At 36.3% G+C, this 19,178-nt stretch overlaps 1 protein-coding gene across 1 annotated transcript in view; it reads left to right on the top strand.

Moving 5' to 3' along the window:
- Positions 1-19,178, top strand: part of IL1RAPL1 (interleukin 1 receptor accessory protein like 1) — a 777,597-nt gene that overhangs the window by 152,013 nt on the left and 606,406 nt on the right. The window lies entirely within an intron of this gene.

Genomic DNA, 19,178 nt, shown 5'->3' with positions numbered 1-19,178 from the left:
TTCAGTAGGCATTGGCCCAAGATTTTAAGATCTTAAAAATAGTGCGCAAAAATAATTCTTACTTCAATTAAATCCTTCTACTGATTATTTGAAATCATTATAAAGTTATTTAATCTTCCATTGAATAGATGAGTATTGCAATAACATACACTACCTAAGCTACAATTTGGATGGGAAGATTTTTGTTACATTTCTAACAGAAGTCTTTTCTTATGGCAAAAAAGCAGCAAAAGCAATTTCCTTTGAAAGCAGAGTATGCTAAAGTAATGGCAGTAATTTGGCTTTTGCTTCCTCAGAGTACCTGTGGTTTTACAATTATATTTACATCATTCTTGATTACTTATTTTACCTTTGCTGCCATCATGTTGGGAATAAAGAATCCAAGGCCATGCTCACAGTGTTGAAGGACAGAAGAAAGGCCTTTCTGCATAAAGATGTTGAAAGCATTTCAAATTTATGACTTGAGTCACAGCTTTGAAGATAGGAAAAAAACCACAAATATCTTCAAGCCGAAATCTTAAGTAAGCATACAGTCAGATCCTTATCCTTTCATTCCAGGAAGGTTGCCTAAAATGACTGAAATGAAAATCTTAACTGTTTCCGGCATATGGTCATCTTTATCAAGATTCTATAAAATGATTAAGCTTTTTGGTCCTCCTTCCCCCTCCCCACCCCTTCCCGAATAGGACAGAGAGGATTTGTTCAAAATTGTAAAGAGGAAATGGGAAGAGTGGTAAGGTAAAAAGATAACATTATTGAGCTTATTGAAAACAGTTTATTTCTCTCCATATACGAGAAGGTTCTGAAGTGTTTGAAGATCTAGATTGAGAGTGAAGCAGTATTATCATGTTCATAGTTCTAATGGCAGACTGGAATACCTGTGCTAACTTTTAAAAATACTTCTCTGAAAGAAATCTATTTTCATGTATTAATAGATTAATAAAAAAGACAGGCAATTTTATTTAAAAGCCTATTTTAAAATAGGCCTAAACCCCATTTAATTTGTGGTTTACTAAGTGATTGAAATAGATATTTTAAAATTTACCTGTCATTCATTGAAAATAAGTTTGTACCTATTCAGTTCCAAGGAATAGCATCTTTATATTTAAAAAACTACACTGATAATACGACACCCGATAAATTGGCAATGGAGTGGTTTTCACATGGATAGGATTAATAGCACTTCTGTAAGTGCTCAGGGTAATTTCCCTGAAGAACTCTGTAATATGCAAATAGGTTCTCAAAAAATGAAGATAAGGAAGATAATATAATTATTTGGAACATAACCAGTAGATAAGATTAATATTCCCACTCCTAAAAAAGTTGGTGGAATTGACATCACTGATTATTCACAAAGCAAATACATTTGAGTAAGTGTGAAGCTGTTGGCGAAATCTTCTAAAAGCAGATGTTTTCTGCTAAAGTCACTCAGAAGTTCAAACAGTATACCTGATAGTGTTTTGCTAACTTTGATATTTAAGAAGGTATGAAAATTCAAGTAGTTTGTTCTGCAAGTGTGGAAGACTGTTAAATCTAGTGTAAGTCCCTAGTTATATCTAAAAAGACAAGAAACCTAGCTATCTAACACTACCCTCTACTCAAATACCAAAATAAACATTAGGGCAATATACTGTGCATACTGTTAGTTTAGTACATCTGGTAAAGCCAAAACATTGGAAGTGTTGCCAATCTTTCTTGTCCTGTTACCCTGAAATTTACAACAAATTTTGATCACCTTTCATGTTTTTTCCTTTTAATTCTTTATCAGAGACTGACCATTTGGAAGTCTATTAGCTTTGTTGCTCTGTTAATTCTGTGTTGTTACTCCACTGCTGCTGTAGGTATTGTTCCCAAGTATTTAAAGTAAATTTTGGTTTTATATAGAAAATTATTTCCTAAAGAATTTTGTTTCTTTTTTCTTACTCTTGATGAAAACTGAGCCCTTAAAATGCTGTGGAGGAGAGGTTGGGAACATGTGATTTTTCCTTAAAAAATAAAAAATGAAAAATAAAACCCAAAAGAAAAAAAAAAAAAAGGGTCTTTCACGTAGGGTAAAATGCTGTATTATGGTGTTTGGATTATTGCAACAACTGGAATATCTGGGGCAGGGTGGGGAATGATGGAGAAAGTGTGAAATAGCTCAGCATTTTGTTTGGATAGTTTTGCATCATATTGAAACTCTCAACTTTTTGAAGTATTGTAGATAAAAGTGTTCTGGCAAATTTCTGTTCCTTCAGGTCCTTTCAAGTAAACTGTTTTTACGTTACTTCAGTTCCTCTTCTGGCCTGTATATCAAACGGTCAGGCTCTTCTGGAAACCTTACTGAAATAACCGACTGCTTTTATACACACTGTGCACTCTTAAACTTCCTCATTGATACCTCTTACATGTTTGTTTTGTACTGTTTCTTCAATTCTATTTAAATATCAAGATTTTTTTCTTCATCTCCATTTCTACTTCTTGCCATAACTTTTCCTCTCATTACCTTAATTTTTGCCCCTCATTTTTCTTCCCTTTCCTTTCTTGGTAGACTGCTCAATATGGATCCACTACAAAATATTCCCCTTCCTTTCTTATAATACTACATAATATCTAAATGTTCTTGGTTCTTCACCTGAGCAAGTATTTGTAAGTACCTTTATTATGTGTAACTCCATGTAACTGCGATCCTTGATGGAAATGTTAACAGAGAAGTATGCATCAACGAGAAAAGCTCATGTATTATAATTTCACTGTGTATTCGTAGCAGAAGTGAAACACAAGTGTCGGTCATCAAGAAATGGCTGAGGATCATGCAGTAAAATGCATCTGCTAAATAAAATGTTCTGCTATCAATATTGTATTTCCTGAAAGAAAGCAACACATTGTTAGGTGTAGAAAACACACTTGGTGACTCAGCCATCAAGTGTAGATTTGTCTTGAGTAACTAGGAAAGAGATGGGGAATGCGGGAAAAGGGGGAATCTCTGTGTGACTCTGTCCTAAGCTCCCAATCAAAGCAATTATGAAATCACCCATTGCCAGCAGACTGGCAATGCTGCATTGTTTTTCTAGATAATCTTTATATAGGCAGAGTTGAGCTTTTCAAACTTCATGCATTGAGGATAAATTACTTTAACTTTCTTTAGCTTTAATAGATTTTTTTATCTCTAAGATTCTGACACATTTGGGTGGATGAGAAAATACATGTAATATGGTAATTTCTGCTGTAATTGGCAACACTTGGTTTTTGGGAACCTTTGTTTTGGCCCAGATTAGTTAAATGCTGAGAATTACATTTAACAGAGCAATAGAATTCTTCAGAGCTGTAAATAGTTGCTATCTTGCATTAATCCATCTCACTGTATGTATCTTTTTCTCAGAGCTATTGGAAAATGTTTCTCTTGGTGTTTTACCTTTTCCCCTGAAGTGCAGGTATTTTCTGTCTTAAGTAGTATCATGCATTGATTAAAATATTTGTTAATATCTGATTATCATAGAATGATCACTCTCTTATGATCATTTCCATATTTTATTTCTCATTATACTCAACAAATTCAACAGAGTGCTGCCCCACAAAGCAGGATACCTCTTTTCTCTTCCTCTTCTGAGAAAAAGAAGAGCAGTACCTAGCCCTGTGGTCAGCTCATAAACAGCACACTGAAGTGTGGAAACCTCAAGTTCTCCCCTTTGACCTGAAATTCTGGCACCTAAATATAAGTAAGTCAATATAATGAGGTAAACACACCAGAATGGTGACTTTTTGTGACAGCTGCTGTTTTCTTTCTGATGGACGCCATACTTCACCTTACTATAGGTTATGACAGCAGTATTTGTAAAGGGAAGAAAAAAGAATACCGATGAAAAATCAACAAGTAAATGCAACATTTGTTTGCTGAAACAAGTGCCTGAATACCAGGCGTGCCTGAATACAGGTGTGACAGTATCCTTACAGACGAATAAATACTTGATTTTTTTAGGATGCTACTTGTTGGAAGCTAGCAAAGCAATGAATTTTTTCAAGGGTAAGCTATAACTAAGAACTATTGTTTTGTAGGATCTATGGCATAAAGTACATCAAACTAGTCAGACTGGATTTTTCTTGTCTGTGGTGCCATTTTACCAGCTCTGAGTATGTTTTAAGAAAGCTGAGAGACTGAGTAATGAAAACAAGGATATAATTTATATGAAAATTGAAGGGAAAAAAAAGAAAGTGTAATAAATCTTGTTAATTGTGTTTAGCCAACAAAAAAATTGGAGAGGAAAACCTGAGATGACTACAGCATTAGATGTTTAAAAGTATAATCCCAATATTCCTATCAATCATGGTAATTAGTTGGTGAATACTGTTCAGTTTTTGACCAATGTCAGGTTATGATTTTTAGAATTTTTTTAATGTTTACAAATTTATTTACAGCTTTTAATTTGTTGTTTTGTTTTCATAATTGCTTGTAGCCTCTGTGTATACATGCTTTATAGATTAGCCATGACAGGAGTGAGCACAAGAAGTTAACACTTCATAAGAAAACTTTCAGAGTTGCCAGACTATCTGGCAGTCCCTAGAGTGAATGTGCTCACAGCAGAGGTTCCCATAAAGCCAGGAAATCAGGGTTTTCTTTTACATTGATCAGTAAGGAGGATGCTGTACTTCCCATCCTCCAATGAAAGAACTGCTGAGGAAAAGGGCGAGGGGAGGGGGGGGGGCATTGGGGGTGGGGGTGGGCAGGAAGAATATAGAATTCCACATGAATTATGTCTGAGAACATATTACATGTATGTAATGAGCTATCTAATGTCAGATGCATAGCACCGTTATGTTTTACAACATAATAGAATATTTTAATAATAGAATATTTTAAGAGAAATAGAATTTAATAATTTAATAGACATATTTTCACTGAAATATAATAATACATTTCCTGTAAAAGCCTAATCATTTAAGATTTTCCAGTTGTGGGATTCCTTAGTAAGTACAGCTGTGCCTGTGTACTTTAATTCCTGAAGCAAAATATATATCATCTACATGCCATGTGTTCGATCTTTTACTTGTACGAGTCAACATGACAGTATCACATTTATTTTTTGAAGAAATATTGCTACAGTTTCACAAGAGTAAAGATAAGGTGAAACATATTCTTTGAAGAATAAGAAAAGTAAAAATGCAAACATACAGTTTTCTGTTTCCTGAATAGATAGCTTGTAGGAAGCTTTATCATATCAAAGTACTCAAGACTGCTCTGGTGTGATTGATGAACTGTTTAGCTACTATTCCTGCTTACTCCTTGGGCAGTTTGCTGAAGCTGCCCAAAGAACTTTGTTAGAATCGGTTTCTGGCTGTGACATCTGTAGTAGAGTATCTTCCCTGCTCATTAATGGACAGAGATCACCTCTGTGTTTTGGAGCTAAACAAGCCATTTCTGTTTAATAGGCTCTGGTGAAATTCTAATCACTAGAAGAAAAATATGACACACTTCTTTCCAGGTTTCTAAATCATTGTGAAAATATAACTTTCTTTGTAAGTTTTCCAGAGGAAACACATATAATCTTTGCCATTTATAAAAGAGGTAGTCTTACCTTTGACATTATAAACAGAAGTTGCAAAAGGGAAAAAAAAAACCAAACCAACAACAACAGCCCCCCTTTAATATTTATATGGGACTGTGGACTAGTTTTTGACTTTTGCATGAAACTATGTAGAGAATGGCAAACAAACCAGATGAAGTCATGGTACTACCCTTAAGTTCTTAAGTAGATGGGAAGATCTTAAACAGTAACGGAGCAGGAAGTTGGGTATAACCTAGGTAGCACATCTAAATGTCTGAAGATAGTATTTTCGGATAATTATGATGCCTGACCAGTATACTTTTGTATCAGATGTGTCATCATCATACAGACCCTGGTACCTCCTGAACCTTTCAATGACAATGCTGAAATGGAACTTTTTTATCTAGGGTAGTTTATAGTGTCAGTTTCCAGTGTTCAGAGATTCTTTCTATAACCTGATTAATTTTCTCTTTTTTTCTCTGCTGTTATTAGTGTTTACACTCTCCAACATTGTATGAGTGTATTATTGGAGACTGAATGCTTTTGGCTTCAGTTTCTTGATTATTATTTTTTTCTTCGAATAACTTTTCAGTGCTCTTAGTGTTGGTCCAGTCTCATTCTCTGTATCAATCTTGGTCAGTTGCTACTTATGCAGTTACTGTTAACCAACAGAAGATCCCGTGGAGGGTCTCATTTTGATTCAGTTCTGTTCATTCTATCCAGGTTAAAATGTGGTGTTGCTAGACCCTATAGCTTCAATGATTGTAGTTTTTGTTTGCTATCCAATATAAATGTGACTGCTACCTATCATAAGAAAAGGTTTTTTTGGTTAGATTTTATAAAATTGTATGCACTGTATGATGATTACAGCATTTCCTGATATTTACATGTCTTGAATTTTATAAGTCAAATGTTAAAATCAGTCCACTATAAATATTTGTTTCAGCATTCTCTGAGGTCAATATAAATATGTTCATGGACCTTGCTGAGTTAACTGTGAAACTTAATTCCATGATAAAACTTCATTTTTTAAAGTAATTTTGAAGATCTTAATTTTGGGAAAATTTCAGATGAGCTTTTCAGTAAATCAAATTTTATACTAAAATAAATCTTCAAATTGGAGTCTACTTCATCTTAGAGGTGCTCTTTGCACATTTCTGAAAATCATGTATTTTACTAAGTTTCGTAAATAGGGGCTAATATCTAAGTTTCAGATGCTTGCTTCTGGGGGAAAAAAGAAAAACAAAAAAAGTGGAAAAAACCCGATGGGAATGAACACAAATTTTTCTGTACTTCTTTGTATTTTTATATCTGTAACTATAAGACATTATATCCTTTCAAGTGCCCTTTGTACAGTTTGTCTCCTAAATTAAAATACTTAAGGGTAAGTTACCTATTTACTGCACCATTTACTTCATAGTAATATGAATTACAAACATAGGTGTATGGTATTGCATGAAACTGTATAGTTCACTTGCTGCTCGTTCAACATTGGCAGCAGAGATCACAGGGAAATTATCTCCTCCTTGCATTTGGCCAACACAGTAATGTTAGTGCTAACCTGTATGTTGGAATGTGCAGCACAGACCCTCTAAGGTAACTTGTTAAAAGACAAATATATAGTTCTCCAGACCTTAAATTTTCTATTCTAAGACAAAAGCACATGAATTGGATTTTAATATAATCACAGCTGTTTGAAAGTTACTGTTGAACTGTAATAGCGGTCATTTTTACCTCCATCTTTGTTGCTAAAATAATTTATTTATTATTTATTTCTACAAAGGCACATATATATTACAAATATACTAATAATTAATTAATTATGAACAATTAAGTATTTATTTCTACAAAGGCATATTGGAAATTGTGTCTCTAAATAAGGTGCAAAAAACCTGAGATACCTCAGAGGTTCCAGTAAATTCTTATAATCTGTCTTGTTATTTACTGCCTTTAAAATATTTGAGAGGAATTTATGGTAACTCTGAAAAAAAGAGTTCTGTTTTCCAAATTTATTCTGTAACTGATATTTTATGATACTGAACATATACTTTTGTGAAAGGATTGAATGGTTATAGAATAGGTTGAAAAACTTTGAGTTGAGAAAGAAAAGTAATGAAGAAACAGTTTGAGCATTGAAAGACAAACTGTTGTAAGTGTAAAGGTCATTATCACAATGGACTCGTTTTCTGAGTAAAAGTTGCTAATTTTCTAAAGACTGAACTCAAGTCTGTTGAACATCAATGTGTAGTACGCTTCAGTGGATGCTTGGTCTGAGTCTTCCAAGTCAAATATGGCATCTTAAGGTAAATACGAAGAGCAGCTTTCTCAGTGAAAAATCTCAACTTAAATTTTCTATCTTTAGTCTTCTTTATAGATAACTTTGAAAGTAATAACAATTTTTATTGAGTTCAGAGGCTGAAAGTATGCTAGAAAGAGATATTAAAGATCAGTGAGGAAAAAAACAAACAGGAGGTGCCGACGGGTGTGGCAGCAGTTAAAATAGCCAGCCTTTATGTCTCTTCCTTTGCAAGTTGTTTTCTGCATCCTGTTTTGATGTTGATATGCACTGAAATTGATACTAGTGTTGACATTGACTTATCCAAAATTAATATGTTTAACATGAGTACTTAATGCTAATTCAAGGTTCAGGATTACCTGCTAAATAAAGTCCTGCAGAGTGTATTTATTAAACGAGTAGGGATTTACTTTCCTACAGATTTACTTTGTTGGTTTTTTTCTAAAAAGCCAAGTACTTAAATTAAGCTATTTTTTCTTTGTTTTCATCAGCTGGATATTGGTAGGTGGCAGTCATTGTTCCAAAAAGCCTTTAGGAATATGGATCCAAAAAATAATAGCAGCCTGTTGGAAGATTTCTAGTGTTTAATGAGACTCCAAGATTTTTTAATATTTCTGAGGGCTGTATTTAGGGATGACTGTCAAAATGGTTACTAGTGTCTTTACCAACATTGATGAGAATACAGTATTTAACCAAAGAACCTGATATTGCCTGGAATTTTACCACAAGGTGGTATCCATTTACATAGTTAAAGATATCCCTGGTATGTGAAGCACCTTACTTTGTTGTGTTGATGACTAAATATAACATTCTACCCCTTTATTAGGATATAATGCAGCTTTGCAGCCTGAATTTGGGGACTATGTTTACTTGTGCCAAAATGATTTTTAAGAGAAAATGTGTGTTGTGCTTTATATTATTTTACCATCTCAGGCAGATTATGCAGAAGGGCAATGAGCTGTGTGAGAAGGCTGGGGGAAGGAAAATAGCAATAAAGGTAACTCCGTTGGCAACATTAGTGAATAATTATCTTCTTAAGTCTTTCCTGCTCAAACTCTGAAATGCAGTTTTCGTTTTATCTCTAGCAGACCATTCATTTAATATCAAGAACAGCTTTAAGCGTGGCTTGAGCTGTTGTTTATCACAGGTAAACAGCTGAGAGGACACATGTTAATGATGTATGTTGTACTGATTTTTTGTACACTGGCCATAAAACAAATGCATAACGTGCTGAGATCAAATGTTTATGTGGCTGAAGAAAGAAAATAAAGGAAAATAGTCAGTTTTTCAGTAATAAGCAACATAAACAGTGGTGTGTATGTATGTGACACTAAATGTTTAAGGGAATTTTTACTCATTTTTACTGGGAAGGGTGCAAGGACATTGTGCAGATATTGGAAAGATAATGAGATAGTATTGCTTGGAGTGTTATCTAGCTCTTGTTATACACTGTATTTTTGGGTATCTTATGTTTTCTTCTTCGTCCATCCATGACTCACTCCTCAAATGATCCTACTGTGGCAGTAATATACTTATTGTTTTTCTTACTGTCTTGGCACAAAGAAGATGTGGGAGTTAGCCATGAATATTTACTTCCCAATAGGTTTGAATGTATAAGAGAAATGCATGGTCTATATATAATGCTCAAAAGGTTTTGGTTATTTTTTTTTCCTTCAACTTTGTCTAAAAATTAAAAGTGTTGTTGGTTAACTTAAATATTTTAATCACAGATTACATATTTCACAGAAAAGCACAGAAAGTTCCTCAGAGCTCACAACTGATTACTGGCATGTATAAAAAGAGTAGAGCCCACTTCTCAGCAAACAGGCATCCTAAAAACAGCCTCTAAAAGGAGCCAGGAATTTTGTGTCAAATGCTCTGATGTACACACTCCTCCCAGATATGGCTGATATGAATGAATCCAAAGTTGTATCAGCAAGGCAGAGGAGGAATTTTTTATTTTTATTCTTTCCTTTTCAAAGGAGGTTTTGTGAACTGAGAGTTTGGTCAGGAAGGTTGCATTGCAGACATCCTGGAAAGGCCTGAAATGAAAATGAAAATATAAAGAAAATATTCAAGTTACAGAGGGATCATCTTTAGAAATATGTATTTGAAGTTGTGTACATTTATTTGAAGCTATACCTATATCATGATGTCTCATGAATGGCTTGATCAGCCCATGGGAGCAGATGTTTCTGAGTGGTGATACTGATCTCCCCTAATTTAGGTTTAGGCAAGTCATTCCAGCTTTCTGTTTGAAGTCTGGAGAGAGAAAGTTCTGTCCAGAGCTCGAGACTTCCCTACTCTTAAGACAAGTGAATCATTCCTTAGTGCCTGTCTCTTCCATTATGCTGCTTGCAGGCCAAGTGTGGTACAGATAAATGCTTGGAAAATACAGACTTGGCTAGCAAAATACGGAATGATAACAAAAGTGGAAAGAGATAGATCCCGTTAACACATCATAGTAGGAGGGCATTCTTTGTAAGGCTTGCATACATACTGTTATGCCCATACAACAAACTGCAAGGAAGATTCAGCATGAGGCTCACCAGTTTTTGCTTGGATGCCAGGTTGAAGGGTGTAACTGGTGGTGATAGTGGTTAGTGCGAACTGTTTTTCTGCTCATGTTGTTCGTTTCATGATCTTCTAGTCCAGACCACAGTGTTTGCTAATATATTATGTATCAACTAAAAGATTGATATCCAAGAAGGCCTTAGGTTTGCAAAAGTTTGATCAAGAACTCATCCGTGTTTGGCTTCTATTGCAGCACATTGTTACATCACAGACATGAAAAAAAAAAAAAGTGATTATGTAAGCCATTTGTATGAAAAGCTGTATGCAGTTTTTAAAAATATTTTTTTTTGAGAGAGAGATTTGAAGCCCATTTGAAGAAATCTGTTCAGAGTTCAATCTGTTACTGTTCTTGCACAGGTCAGTGTGGTAGATTATCCAGTACGAAGGGCTCATACTGAATTGCTGTTCCTCACTGTTGAATGACAGATAGTGTCTGGCCATCTCATGACTGTTGTGGACGAACAGATGCGATGCAATAAAAATTTATCTACCTCATGAGTTTGACTTCTTTCCATGACCTTTCTATATAATTTTGATATGATGGGACTCCTACAAAAAGAACTACTTTTTGCTTTAGATTTGGATGAAGCCAGCATTCCATACTTACATATGAGGAAAGTCTTTTAATCAGCAATGTGTCAGGTTGTTTCTATTTTGAGACAGAATAGGACTTCTTTTAAAAAAGTTATGGATATATTTAGTATAAAACAATATCTAAATATTGTCATCTAAAGGTCACAAAGCAGAGCCTTTACCAGCTGCAGTATTTATAGAGGCTATTGCTTTCCCAAACCTTTTTCTCAACCAATTTTCTATTTCCATTCTGTGAGTTCCCAGCTTTCACATTGATTATCCCTTGACTTTGCAGCCTTTGATTTTGTCACATTTTCCTTGCTGTCCTCAGGTTAGCATCAATCTTCATTGCAACTCCTTTATTACAAAATAGTGATATTCTTGTGTCATGGGTAAAGTTTAAAGGCATAAAATATTTTTTTCTTGGAAAAAAAATAAGATTTACTTTTGTTTAGCTTTTTTTTTTTTTTTAAATAAGGATAATATAGGGAGAATTTATGTTTTCAGATGAATATATTCTTCCATTTAATTTCTCACAACCATTTTCCAGAAAGGCTGCTTATACCAGTGTGAGCCAAATATTCCAGTTAATTAAGAGAGTTCTTATCCTACTAATATTGATGCGTGATGCAATCATGAATCACTGAACTTTGAGGTGGAGCAGCTCCATCCTTTCCCTTAAGTATGGAGGCCAGTAACACTGTGAAAGAGTCTAATCGCCAGAAGTACACTTTTGTTAGAATTCAGTTGCAAAAGGCGATTTTGTCAACAAGACAAATCCTTGATTTTCTGGACCTGGCAGTTTAATACAAGATGTTTGAAAATAAACCTTCCCAATCCATGCTGTCCTTTCAGGAGGGGTCCTTCTCATTCCAATAGTTTTCAATGGCTCATTGGTTTACAAAAACTTTGTAGTCTCTTCTGGATCCCAAGAAAATGTTATGATCATCATTGCTTTTGAGACCTCTGGAACTGTTGGTGTTCACAAGACACTTCTTTCCTGTGCTGGCTCTACTGATCCCATGTTTATGGTCTTTCTTATTCTGTGCTGTGCATTTACACTCAGAAATTATTTCTGAGCACATTCATGTTACTCTCAAGAAGAGAACTGCCCTTTCCCCCAGAAGTGTCCTATCTGAGCCACAGAGCAGCAGTCCAAATACAGCAGCTTGCCCTTCTGGTGTCCAGCCAGCCTCACCCCTAAAAAGAAAACCAAATTCAGTACTTGAAGGCTGAACAAATAAAGAAGGTTTATGTTCCAGCTCAGTGAGATAAACTTCCACTCAGGTGCTGTTTCACCAGTATGAAATGTGTGGGTAGTGCATCCATAACGTGGAGGTTTTGCATTTTGTGTTTTAGAGTTTTATCTGTATAACCACTGACACTTGAAAACATCAAGCCCTGCTGTGGGATTGGCTTTATTTAGTTTGATGGTCTGAAGAAACCTCATTGTGGCTTCTCTATCCTCCATTCTTGTCCTTCACTGTTGATCAAAGAGGCAAGATGACTTTTATACATACCTTAGTCTCATCATTTTATGCAAAAATGCAGTGAAGATTTCTTAGTTACTGCAGCTCTGAAGCTAAAAAGGACATCCTAGCATTTCAGCCTAAATACTACCTAGGAAAGAAAGGGTGATTCTTTGAGAATTATACTTTTCCTATCTTAATCAATATGTGCAAATGGCTTATAAAATACATTGCACTGTAAAATCAGAGGGAAAATTTGGGCCTTTGACCTTTAACTCATTTCATATTCAGATTTAGACCTTAAAGTTACTAACTTTTGTATGAATTGCACATTTTTTTGATCTACCACTACTGTCTATGGTGGCATAGATGATTTTTTTTTTTTCCCAAAGAATTCCCCAGTATTAACAGTAAGAGAAAAAAAGGAATGTCAGGCTTCTAATGGGTTAGTCAGTGAAAGATATTTGAATCAAAAAAGGCTATCACCATCACAGAATTTTTTAGTGTATCTATTTCTTCATGTGTTCTCTAAAATTCCACTAAGTGCAATTAGTTCCTAATGCAGTATGCATCATACCATAAAAATGGACAAAGTCCATTTTATATTTAAGGGAAAGAGAACATACAATTTCCTCTAAAAGTGGTTTAGTATCTGTGTAATTTTGTAAATAACTGAATGGAACAGGTTCTAAAAAACACAGACACATTTTTGTTGTATAATCTAAATAGACCTAGGGCAAATGTGTGTGCCAATAAATGTATATGCTATGTTGAGCAATTTATACTTTTCTTTGTAGTATGACAGTGTGTCATGCATAGTAAGGGACAGAAATAACACTCTGTCTGTTTTTTGGGAAAGTTAGTGAATCAACAAAGCATAGAAAACCAGAAGAATTTTATTTGAACTAGTAGAGATAAAAGTATCTAATAATATTAGAAGAAGAGATGGGAGGAAAAAGGGGTACTTTCCATTTCATTTTGTTCTGGCAAGAAGTGGAGTCTAAGCTCTTTTCTACTGCCAAAAAATTTCAGTCTTACTAATAGTTTTTCTAAGTCTTTAGAGAATTCATTTTGGTGGCAATACTTATTAACTAAGACCCAGTGCAGCATGAGCTGAAATAGCAGAATGGGTAATTAATTGTAAATATGACTAGCTTTATGTCCATTTTTCATTGCTTCTTGATTGATGTTTAGTATTAATAATTTAAAGCGATTGGTTCTCTTCCTGTCTTCTGGCTGTGGGGCTTGATTTTTTTTTTTTTTTTTTTTTTTTGAGAGTTTTGTGTGGGCTGTGTTTAAAGTGTGCACTTTGACCTTTCTGGGAAACTCCTCTTTGTCATAGCAAAATATCCACAAAGGATCTGATTTTAAAATACAGAAGTCAAGTTTCAAAATCAGAATTTTAGACACAGAAGCTGACTTTTCAATACCTCCTGACAGTAGTTTGTATGGTGAAAAGTGGAGACAAAAGAATGCGTGTTTAATGTGGAAAATGTCTCATGATAACATAGGAAATAACGCAGAACAGAAAAATGTACGTTAACAATATTCACATTAACAGGGGTTAACCTTGGCTGGGTGCCAGGTACCCACCAAAGCCACTCTTATCACTCCCCCTCCTCAGCTGGACAGGGGGAGAAAATAAGACAAAAAGCTTATGGGTTAAGATAAGGACAGGGAGATCACTCAGCAACTACCATCATGGACAAAACAGACTCACCTTGGGAAAATAAATTTCATTTATTGCTAATTAATAAGACAGTAGGATAATAAAAAATAAGAACAAATCTAAGAAACAGCTTCCTCCAATCCTTGCCTTCTTCCCAGGATCAACATCACTCCTGGTTTCTCTACCTCCTCCCTGCAAGCAGCTCAGGGGAATGTGCGTTGTGGTCAGTTCATAATACATTGTCTCTGCTGCTCCTTCCTCTTCACACTCTTCCCCTGGTCCATCCTGGGGTCCCATCTATGGAAGACTGTCCTTTAGGAACTGACCCAAAATGGATCCTTCCCATGGGTGGTAGTTCCTCATGAACTGCTCCAGTGTGTGTCCTTTCCGTGGGATGCAGTCCTTCAGGAATGGACTGCTTCCGCATGGGTCCACCATGGGATCACAGGTCCTGCCAGAAAACCTGCTGCTGTGTGGGCTCCTGGCCATAGGACCACAGGTACTACCAAGAGCCTGCTCCAGTGTGTGCTCTCCGTGGGATCACAGCTTCCCTCAGGGCTTATTCACCTGCTCCAGGATGAGGTCCTCCACAGCCTGCAGTGTGGATATCTACTGCATTATGGACTTCCATGGTCTGAAGGGAATAACCTGTGTCACCATGTTCTTCACCACAGGCTGCAGGGGAATCTCTACTCCAGCACCTGGAGCACCTCCCCCCCCTCCTTTTTCACTTACCTAGGTGTCTGCAGAGTTGCTTTTCTCACATATTCTCTTAAAACCTTATTCTTAATGCAGCAAAAAGTTCTCCATCATTTAAACATGTCTTATACTATCCACTTTTCATAAGTGTAATGTTTTCTCCTTTGTAAAGAAATTTATTAGAGCACACGCTTTACAGAAACTTCCTCAAGAAGTACTATTTCCTAGGTGGTAATAGAGGATACATTTATGAGATGAATGCATTCAAGTGTATACCTTTTCTTGACTTTGTAGAATGGGAAAAGAATTGGCTTGCAGAACACACCTAAGATACTTCAAAAAAATCTTTGTAAATGAGCTAGTAAGGAAAGTGTGGCAAATAAATGGAACTGGTGAAAACTACGTTTTTTGGAATGTGGGTATATAAAAGAATTTTTTTACTAAAAATTAAATTAAATTCCTAAAATGGTACCTGTCTTTCACTGTGGTATAGTTCATCTAAAAAAAGTGTATAAAATAGAAATAGTGATAGATATTTGTTTTTCCTATAATTTTAATTGCTCTTTTCTCACAAAGGAATCTGATATATTTTCAAAACATTAAACCAAAGTTTACAAGCAGATTATATTAATTCCTTTATGCATTACGTTATAAATCAACATTTAAAAAAGGTAAAATGCATCTTCAGTTTGTGGAAAATTACTATCCTTATTGGCTGCAATAAATGTTGACAATTTATATTACTAAGGGTCAGGACAGAAAGCTTTCCTTTGGCTGTAAATGTAGGAAATAGACCATAATAATATAAGATATAGACTGTAAATCTGATCAACACTTCCCTTTACTTGTTCAGAAAGAAGTATAATCATGTGTTTAAGAGTACATGGTATGACTTACTCTTGAAGAATGTAATGTCCAATGTGTTGTCATAGAAGGCTCAATGATTACAGTTTATTCACTGAAGTAACTGTGAACATATAATTATTTCTTCCATTACTAATAATTACCAAGCCATTTTACTTAGCCATTAAAAAACAAGACAAAAAATTAAATTAAGGCAGCCTGAGAAGGAGGAAAAAATTATGTTCTTTAGTTGTGAACTCTGAAATAAAATATACAGAGCCAATGGGCCAAAAAATTGCTTTTGCTAAACAGTAACATAACCGTTGTTTCTTATTTCTACTTTCTGTAGAACTCCAGTCAAATGGAAATCTGCATCTGCAGCCTTTTTTTTTTTTTTTTTTCCTGGCATTCACTGTCTTGTCTAGTATCTCATTATGTTTTGCAACATAATGTGTCTCTCTAGCTGGTTTTGTACCAGTGATTTTCTCCTATTAATATTGATACCATTACCTGTACATAGAACTGCTGCTGTGAAGATGGCAGTTCTAAAGGTATCTATATTGCTGAGAGAGCAAGTCCTACCAAAACCCTTGAGCTTTGAACAGAATTATTAACAGCTTGCAACTAATGCCATTACAGGGAAATGTAAAATAGTGCTATAAAAATCACTGATTCGAGTGTAGATTCTTTGGGACAGGGACTCTTTTTTTGGACTAGAAAATGAGGAAGAAAGTCACTCTGTAGTTTAACTAGGCCAGAATATTATTAACTTCTCTCACCTAGGACCCATTTGGCAATAAATCTAAGGGATACATCATCACTGTTTTTCTGCTTGCATGGTATTTGTTTTCAGACTTAAAAGATGCCTAGGATGCTCTCAGAAATAACAGATAAAATAACTGAACACCCCAAAAGAAGATAAGATATAAGAGATAAAGTCCCTGCATATTCATAGAAACATTCCCTTCTCTTTATTTCAAGATTAATGATCGAGGAAGAGAGTTGTCTTTACTAGATGAAAATTTTTAGCTTCTGATTGTCTCTGCTTTTCTGACAAAGTTGACTTCCAAATCCTTGTTATGAGAGAATAGGAAAATCATCTGGTTCTGTTTACTAGATCTTGCCACAGAGCTGGTTACTTTGACAGAAACAGTAGTAGAACAGTTCCCCTCTGACGCCACCCCCCGCCCCGCCTCCACCTAGTCCATTAAACATTATCATTTATTTTTCATGCAGGCACATAAAATTAAAACCAGTTCAATTTCTTCCCTAAAGCTTTCTTTTCCAAAACACCTGAACTGAAAATAAAGTTAAATGTATTAGTCAGATCTTTGGATATCCTAAATCCAATCAGTAACAGCTTGGAGTTTGTCTATGCAATCTCAAAGCGAAATACTTATCCTGAAAAGTAGGACAAATCATAGACAAGCCTTCTTTCCTTAGAAATGTATTAAAACATATTAAGTACTAAACTGATTCTATAAATGTGATAGCAGTAAAGCTCTTTGAAGTAAATTAAAAACAATTATGGCAACATTTTCAAAAGGCTCATGACAACTTTTCAGCATCACTGCTAACTTATAGAATCATAGAACTCCAAGATCATTAAGTCCAACTGTTAACCCAAGACTACCAAGTTCACCACTAAACCATGTCCCTAATACCATGTTTAAACATTTTTTAAACACCTCTAGGGATGGTGATTCCACCATGTCTCTGTGCAGCCTGTTCCAATGCTTGACCACCCTTTCAGTGAATAATTTTTTCCTAATATCTAATCTAAATCTCCCCTGGTGAAACTTCAGGCTGTTTCCTCTTGTCCCATCATCTGTTTTCTGGGAGAAGAGACCTACCCCCACCTGTCTGCAGCCTCCTTTCTGGTAGTTGTAGAGAGCCATAAGTTCCTCCCGAGCCTCTTTTTCTCCAGACTAAACAACTGCAGTTCCCTCAGCTGCTCCTCATAAGCCTTGTTCTCTAGACACTTCACCAGCTTTGTTGCCCTTCTCTGGACACACTTGGGCACCTCAGTGTCCCTGGTGAAGTGAGGAGCCCAGTAACTGAAGACAGTATTCAAGGTGCAGCCTCACCAGTGCCGAGTACAGGAGAAAATCACTTCCCTTGTCCTTCTGGCCGTACTATTTCAGACAGAAGCCAGGATGCTGTTGGCCTTCTTGGCCACCTGGGCACACTGCTGGCTCATGTTCAGCCAGCTGTCAACCAACACCCCCAGATCCTTTTCTGCCAGACAGCTTTCTAGCCACTCTTCCCCAAGCCTGTAGCATTGTTGTGACGCAAGTTCAGGACACAGCACTTCTTGCTGAACTCAGTAGAACTGGCTTTGGCCCTTAAGGTCCAGCCTAACCAAATCACTCTGTAGAGCCTTTCCACCCTCAAGCAGATCAGCACTCCACTCCAGCTTGGTGTCATCGGCAAACTTACTGAGGGTATACCCCTCATCCAGATAGTCAATAAAAATATTAAACAGGACGGGCCCCAGTAATGCGCCCTGGGGAACGCCACTTGTGGCTGGCCACCAGCTGGATGTAACTCCATTCACTACTACTCTTTGGGTTCATCCACCCAGCCAGCCTTTTACCCAGAGTACACCTCTCTAAGCCATGAACGTCAGTTTCATCAGGAGAATGCTGTGGGAGACAGCATCAAAGACTTTACTAAGATTCAGTTAGGCAACACCCACAGCCTTTCCCTCATCCACCAGGTAGGTCACAGAAGGAGATCATGTTTGTCAAGCCGGACCTGCCTTTCATAAACCCATGCTGACTGGGCCTTATCACCTGGTTGTCCTGCATGTGCTGTGTGGTGGCACCCAGTATAATCTATTCCGTAATTTTCCCCAGTACTGAAGTCAGGATGACAGGCCTATAGTTCCCTGCATCCTCCTTCCTGCCCTTCTTGTAGATGGGCTTCACACTGGCTAACCTCCAGTCTTCTAGGACCCCTCCAATTTGCCAGGACTGTTGATAAATGATGGAGAGCAGCTTGGTGATCTCTTTTGCCAGCTCCCTCAGCATCCTTGGGTGGATTCCATCTGGCCCCATAGACTTGTGCACATCTAAGTGGAGCAGCAGATGACTGACCATTTCCTCCTGGACTGTGGGGACTTCATTCTGCTCCTCATCTGTGTCTTCCAGCTCAGGAGGCTGAATACCCTGAGGGGAACTGGTCTTGCTATTAAAGACTGAAGCAAAGAAGTCATTGCAGTACCTCAGCCTTTTCTTCATCCTTTGTGGCAATGTTCCCCAACACATCCATTACAGGATGCAACTTGATAATCCATGAGTATTTGTTAATATAGCTCATGCTAAACATTACAGGAAAAATCAATTGTGATCAAGTAGGAGGACTAGTTATTGAGATATCAGATTGCTTATAATCTGCAGTTCACATTCCTGAAGTCCAGTCCCCTTTCAATGCAATTAAGCCTTCACTATCTGTTTGGTAGGTCATATTTGATCACAACAGCTATCCATATTTTAAAATAACATAGTCTGGCACAGTCTGATAAGCCTAGA

This window comes from Falco punctatus, assembly GCF_963210335.1.
Source record: "Falco punctatus genome assembly, chromosome: 2".
Taxonomy (NCBI): domain Eukaryota; kingdom Metazoa; phylum Chordata; class Aves; order Falconiformes; family Falconidae; genus Falco; species Falco punctatus.
This window is presented reverse-complemented; position numbering and strand designations above follow the sequence as displayed.